Consider the following 7,329-nt stretch of genomic DNA (forward strand, 5'->3'; position numbering starts at 1 on the left):
ACATGTTTCCTGAACACAAGTGGGTATGGTCCTGGAGGTCTCTATGTACCTCCAGAAGGGATGATCCATATCTCTCATGGCAGGCCCTAACACCAACCATCCATCAAATTCCGTTGGCCAAATATTGCTAAGTCTTGCCCTTGAGTTCTTGAAGAACTACTTGAAAGTGGCCCCTTCACCCCACACCACTCTTTTGACCAAAATATATCATAGACTCTGGAGTCACAGACTTATGTACAATTCACAGTGTCACTACTGCTATTTATAGAACCCCACAAAATGTCATACCATGCTTCTTTTGTTAAACATGAAATCACAGATTTGGTACCATTTTAACTATGCACTGTTATGACCCTAAATTAAAGAAGTATATGATATGCATCAAGTGCCAGTTGCTCCTCTTAAGAAACACAAGTCACAGAATTACCTGTTATGTTCTTCCTGCTCTCTGGAACAAGTTTTTCTGTTGATGATTTTTGTCTTAACATGACTAGGAAATAAGGGAAAATGATTATGATTAAATGCTGGATGAAATGAATATGTCATATTTATCAATTTAGGAAAATAAGTGATCTTAAGCTTGAATATGAAGAAAAATAACTGTAATAGCACTGAAGTTAAGGAGATCTAGATAGAAGATGGCATACAGGCACAAGAAAAACATGGGGCCAATGAACTCATACAGACATAGAATTTTTCATGTTCCATGTCTTCTGCTTAATAAAGAAATTTTGAATAATCAGTTACACTTTTAAACTGCATATAGTAGGTTACCATGTGAGGCTATATGTAACTATATATAATGCCTAACTCACCCACAGGAGAGATTTTTTCGAGCAGTTTGGAACTGAAAATATTTTAGAAACCTGTACATAATGTAACTTCTTTTTCTGAGTTTTTGTCCTGCGTTTCTTGTGTGATGGGGGTGGGGATGTGGGAATATGCTTCGTGGTGCTCAGGGGTCCCCTGATTCTGCAGGCAGAGATCATTCCCAAAGGGCTGTCAGGACCTTATGTGGTATCAGGAAACAATCCCAAGTTGGCTGTGTTCAAGTCAAGCACACTGCCTGCTGTACTATCACCTTAGTGATGTTTTATGTTCTTGGAATAGATGTGAATCATAGATAACATGAGAACAATCAGGAAGAAAGAAGAAAGATTGAAGTTTGCAAACTGTTAGCCTTTCAGTGTCACTAAATCATCATCCTCTAGTTTTATCTCATTGATCTTTCAATAAGTTTAGGGTCACCAAATTATATTTTGATACTCTAATGTTTGTGGCAGAGGTAGAGCAAATATTCTTTAAAAAAAGAGGATCTTGAACTACTTACATGGAACACTAAATTTGATTGCAAACAGGATAATAATAATAATAATAATTGAACCACGGCCAAATTTCAGTGGAAATTGGTGCTTGCACAAACCTTGGCAGATATCTGAGAAGTAAAGAAAATGTCATTGGTTAACTCATTTGATATTGTCTGGTTCAAAAGAGAATTGTTTGGATCACAGTAAACAACTGGTCACAGTCTACAACATTTATCAGTCTTCTTTTGAGTCTCACAAGATGATTCTTAGATCTAATTGAAAACTTTCTCATTCATTGAATCAAGAATTTATGCTTTTTATGCATAAAAAGTTGCTCCAAGAATCAAGTAACTTAGAAAGAAGGTATTTTTAAGTTGTACACAAAAATGAAGCATATGAGTTTTTGTAGGAAATAAGTCAAAGAAAGTTCTCTAAAAAATAAAGGCTTTTAAAAGCTGAAAGCACAGTCAGGGATAAAGGTTCCTGTCTAGCTCCTATCCTTGGTTCTGTCCCTAGAACAATAGGGTTCCCAGAGCAGGGCTAGCTCTGGAAACTCTCTTGAGCGCTGCCAGGATTGCCCAGAAAATCCCATCATCACAGGACCTGGAGACATTACCCTCTTGGTGACTTTTAATTGAATAGCAGCCTTTTGAGTTGAGAATCACTAGTGGGGCCCTGGAGCACTGCTTGAAAAAACCCTCACCTCACAAGGAAGGTCTTTCTTCATTCTAGATGTGCTTTTGAGGTCTTATTCTTTGCCAAAAATTACATTATGTTTTTGTAATCTATACAATTCTGTTCTTCAACATGAATTCTTCTGTTTTATTGTTTTCTAGAACCATCATTTTCAACTTAGATCAAAACTATGATAGACCTGGAAGCGTGTTTCTTGTGTGGTCATGGGGAGACAGCTCAAAAGGCTAAAGCACTTTGAGATCAATCCTGAAAATCACTTATTTCCTGAAAACTGCCTTGTGTGACCTCTGAACACATCCTGATGTGACTCAAAAGTCAAGTCAACAACAAAAAAGTTTCTTATGTATGTATATTATTTTCAGTAGTTCAGTGACCAATATAAACTCTGAACCTATGAATGCAATGCAGCACTGTTTAAAACATGAAATACTTTTGCTTTTCTCAGTAAATATATAACAAACAGTACAGCTCATATTCACAAAAAGAGACTTAATATAAAATAAGATCATTAATGAAATGATTAAATATACTTAATAAAATAAGTATAGCACTGTCACTGTAGCACTATCCTTCCATTGTTCATCAATTTGCTCGAGCTGGCACCAGCAATGTCTCCATTGTGAGACTTGTTGTTACTGTTTTTAACATATCAAATACACCACAGGGAGCTTGCCAGGCTCTGCTGTGTGGGTGGGATACTTTCAGTAGTTTGCCAAGCTCTCCAAGAGGAATGGAGGAATCAGACCTGGGTAGGCCACGTGCAAGGCAAAAGCCTTACTCGCTATGCTATTGCTCCAGCCCCAAGTAAGTCACTGTCCTCCCATTGTTCATCATTTTGCTCAAGCAGGCCCAGTAACGTCTCCATCGTCAGACTTTTTGTTATTGTGTTTGGCATATCGAATACATCATGGGTAGCTTGCCAGGCTTTGCTGTGCAGGGGAGATACTCTCAGTAGCTTGTCAGACTCTCCGAGAGGGGCAGAGGAATCGAACTTGGGTCGCCATGTTGGTTGCATGCAAGGCAAACGCCCTACCTGCTGTGCTATCACTCCAGTCCCCCAAATAAGTATATTAATGACGATAAATGAATCACATTTATGATCATGTTAACAAATTTATCAACTAATGTATTGATTCTTTGCTTCTAGATATCTTTCAAAACCTGAATTGTATAAAGGTAAAGGTAAAGGCCCTCCCGTTGATCATCGATTTGCTCGAGCGGGCCCAGTAACGTCTCCATTGGAGACTTTGTTGTTACTGTGTCTGGCATATCGAATACTCTCGGTAGCTTGCCGGGCTCTCCGAGAGGGGCGGAGGAATCGAACTCGGGTCGGCCATGTTGGCCGCTTGTAAGGCGAACGCCCTACCCGCTGTGCTATCGCAATTGTATAGAGGAAATAAAAAAAGAGAACTACTAGTAAAAGTCTTGAATTACATTCGACCACAATTTCCAAAGCTATATTAGATCTGATGAGAGCTATTCTTATAAAATACACGTCCGTTTTTCTACTTGAGGTTGTGTTTGAATAGCTTCTAGACCTATCATATAATATTAATGTCCCATGTGTTTCCATTTGGTTTATAATATGTTATATCTATTATAATTTTAAAGCTATCTTTAGTTTCAAAGGTGTTTGTAAAGGTGTTTACATTAGAAAAAGGTTTCTAATGTAAGATTACTTACATGTAATATTGATATTTTCCCTTTCTATATTTTCCTAGTATTTTTCAAAATAAATGATCACTTGCCTTTAATCACTAGTTCAATTTTTAGTATCAGACAACAAAATGTTTTCCTTTATTTTCTTCAATTCTCCAGAACGTTTTACTATTGTCTCCAGCAGTTAGGAGTGCAACCCATAACACCTGATAGTGGTATTTTTCTTTAATACATCCAATTAATAGTTTCCATTTCCATAATTATTCTATAGAGATGTAATTTAGGATAGCTAAATGAGATTAAAACTTATGACAAAAATCAGATCATCCATTAGTATAATGGTCATGACATTCAGACAGTCATTGGGAGGTAGGAGATAGGAAAAGATATCCAGAGAAGAATCCAATGCCTATGAGAAAAACAAACTATTAAAAGATGCTTATTATTATAGAAATGGACCATGTTTCTCTAAAAGCTATTTCTAGAGTATCCCTCTGTTTATGCATATAAAATATTTTTTCACAATATTCTATTCATGGTTCATCAATAGAAGTGAAGTTTTCTTTAAACAGTGATACCAATAAAAAAATCTGAAAGTTTTCTTCTTTTCTGCGCATTTTATCTAGAGACATTTATGCTAGACTTACATCATATTAATATAAGGCTGCTGATCATCTTTATTTTTATTTATTACTTTGGGGCCATACCATATCCAGGTGTGGTCAGGGCTTACTGTTGGCTCTTTGCTCCGGGATCACTCATGGTGGACTTGGGGGAATCATGTGGAATGCTGAAGATCAACCCAGGTAGGCTGCATGCAAAACCAGAGCCTTGCCCGCTGTAGTATTGCTCAGCCCCTACTGCTCACCATTGGAACAATGGTTTAAGTTCATAAATTTAGTAGAAGAATAGTAACCCTGAGAGATGTACTGAAAGCAAAAAAAAATATTAAAGCACTTACTCTGAGGAGAAGGAGATGAACTTTCAAGGCCAGAATTCCTGCTTAGGTTTGAATTTACATATATTGCCTGGTCCATCGCGAAGAGAAGAACATAGTAGTAAACTTGCTTAGAAGGACACACTCCAGTTCTCTGATTCAAAATCTGTGAAAGGAAGTGGCCACTCTAAAACTCTTTGTTCTCACTTAGTATCCCCTCCTTGAAGTGATCAAGTGATCAAGTCCATAAATTCATGATATAATCTCCTTGGGTGCCCACTAAGACTGGGCACTGCTTAATGAGCTGGTGTGTTGTTTGACAAAATTCTGGTGGGCTTATTTGTTGTTTTCTTGTCTAATCATCACTTTGAATTCCTTTCTTGAAGTCAGGACAAGGTAAAAAGAAACGTTCATTGAGAGTTCCCCAATTTTTGGGGTCTCTCAAAGTGCAGAAGCCAAGAAAAATTGTTTTTAAGTCACCTGAAATATATTGAGGGGTCACTTTGCTTCTTACTACAATATTCTTGTATCATAAAAGAGTAGCACTGTGGCACAGTTCTTCCATTGTTCATCAATTTGCTTGAGCAGGAACCAGTAATACCTCCTTGTGAGACTTATTGTTACTGTTTTGGGCATATCAAATATGCCACAGGGAGCTTACCAGGCTCTGCCGTGCAGGAGGGATACTCTCAGTAGCTTGCTGAGCTCTTTGAGAAGGATGGAGGAATCAAACCCGGGTTGGCTGCGTGCAAGGCAAACACCCTACCCACTGTGCTATCGCTCTGGCCCGTCATCAAGGAGTGGTGTTATTAAATCTTACTATATTCTCATGAGTAGTAACCTCATGAGAATTCACAAGTAAGGAGGTTCCCAAAATATATGAATGGATTTATTTGATCACATTTTTTACTGAGAGGCCATTTGAGAAACAAAATTAGAAATCAGGATTATACTTCATATTTATACTCAGGGAAATAAAATGCACATATAATATATGATATTAATGTTTTTAGAGTTGAGGGCAAAAGAAAGAATAAGTAAAGTAAAAGTAAAGTAAAGGCCCTCCAGTTGATCATCGATTTTCTCCAGCGGGCCCAGTAACGTCTCCATTGGAGACTTTGTTGTTACTGTGTCTGGCATATCGAATACTCTCGGTAGCTTGCCAGACACTCCGAGAGGGGTGGAGGAATCGAACTCGGGTCGGCCATGTTGGCTGCGTGCAAGGCAGACGCCCTACCCACTGTGCTATCGCTACAGCACAACAGATTAATCACTTGCCTTGTGTGACACTAAACTGGGTATCCCTGACTACATAATGCCTCTTGAGTGCCTTCAGGAGTGCTCCCTGAATTTAGAGCCATGAGTAAGCTCTGAGCAAAGACAGGTATAATCAAAAACCAAAACATTTTATTTTGACATTAAATTATCTGGCTTACTGTGAATAGTTCAGATAAATAGGTAAATACAAAAGTTGCTTTTGAATGCAAAGAACAATCACAGCCAGGAGATGACTAGTACATGGAGAGGACACATTTGACAACAAATCATTGCTGATCTTGTAGCACTGTCTTAGCACTGTTGTCCAGTTGTTCATTGATTTGCTCGAGCGGGCACCAATAACGTCTCCATTGTGAGACTTGTTATTACTGTTTGTGGCATATCAAATATGCCAAGGAGAGCTTGCCTGGCTCTGCCTTATGGATGGGATACTCTTGGTAGCTTGCTGGGCTTCCTAGATGGACAAAGGAATCGAACCCGGGTCGGCTGCATGCAAGGCAAAAGCTCTACCCTCTGTGCTATGAAATTATATTTTTCAAAAAGTGTATTGAGACAATTATGAGAGTCTTCAAAATATTTGTAAGATATGAATTGATGTTATTATTATTATATTTTTGTTACTGTGTCTGGCATATTGGGGCTGGAGCGATAGCACAGCGGGTAGGGCGTTCGCCTTACAAGCGGCCAACATGGCCGACCCGAGTTCGATTCCTCCGCCCCTCTCGGAGAGCCCGGCAAGCTACCGAGAGTATTCGATATGCCAGACACTGTAACAACAAAGTCTCCAATGGAGATGTTACTGGGCCCGCTCGAGCAAATCGACGATCAACGGGAGGGCCTTTACCTTTTACCTTTTATGAATTGATGAAGGCTAGAGCAATAGCACAGCGGGTAGGGCGTTTGCCTTGTATGTGGCCGACCAGGGTTCGATTCCTCCATTCCTCTCGTAGATCCCGGTAAGCTACCAAGAGAATCCCTCCTGCATGGCAGAGCCTGGCAAGCTCCCCGTGGTGTATTAGTTATGCCAAAAACAGTAACAAGTCTCACAATGGAGATGTTACTGGTGCCCACTCGAGTGCCAAATCAATGAACAATGGGAGGACAGTGCTACAGTGCTACAGAAGTGATGATTATGCAGTGACAGAAGGTAAGACCAAGATAAGAAAATAATTTTGAACAGGATAAAAATGTTAAGAAGCCTGTTAACCATGGAACAAGAGAATCCTCTGGGCTTAAAACAGAAGAGAAAATGTGATGTAAGCAAGGTAACAGATAGATAGGAAATGACTGTCTTCCTTCTTCCACAGTGACAATGGTTGACAGCTACATATGAAAAAAACTGTGCTCAGTAAGAAGTAATGATCTCAGGCCATTGTGAAAGGACGATTGGATTCCAACACAAGGCAGGATAATCTCACCATGAGGTTCATCCATTAGTGTCTCTCCCACCCA

Source organism: Sorex fumeus, unplaced genomic scaffold (assembly GCF_029834395.1).
Source record: "Sorex fumeus unplaced genomic scaffold, SorFum_2.1 ptg000003l, whole genome shotgun sequence".
Lineage (NCBI taxonomy): Eukaryota > Metazoa > Chordata > Mammalia > Eulipotyphla > Soricidae > Sorex > Sorex fumeus.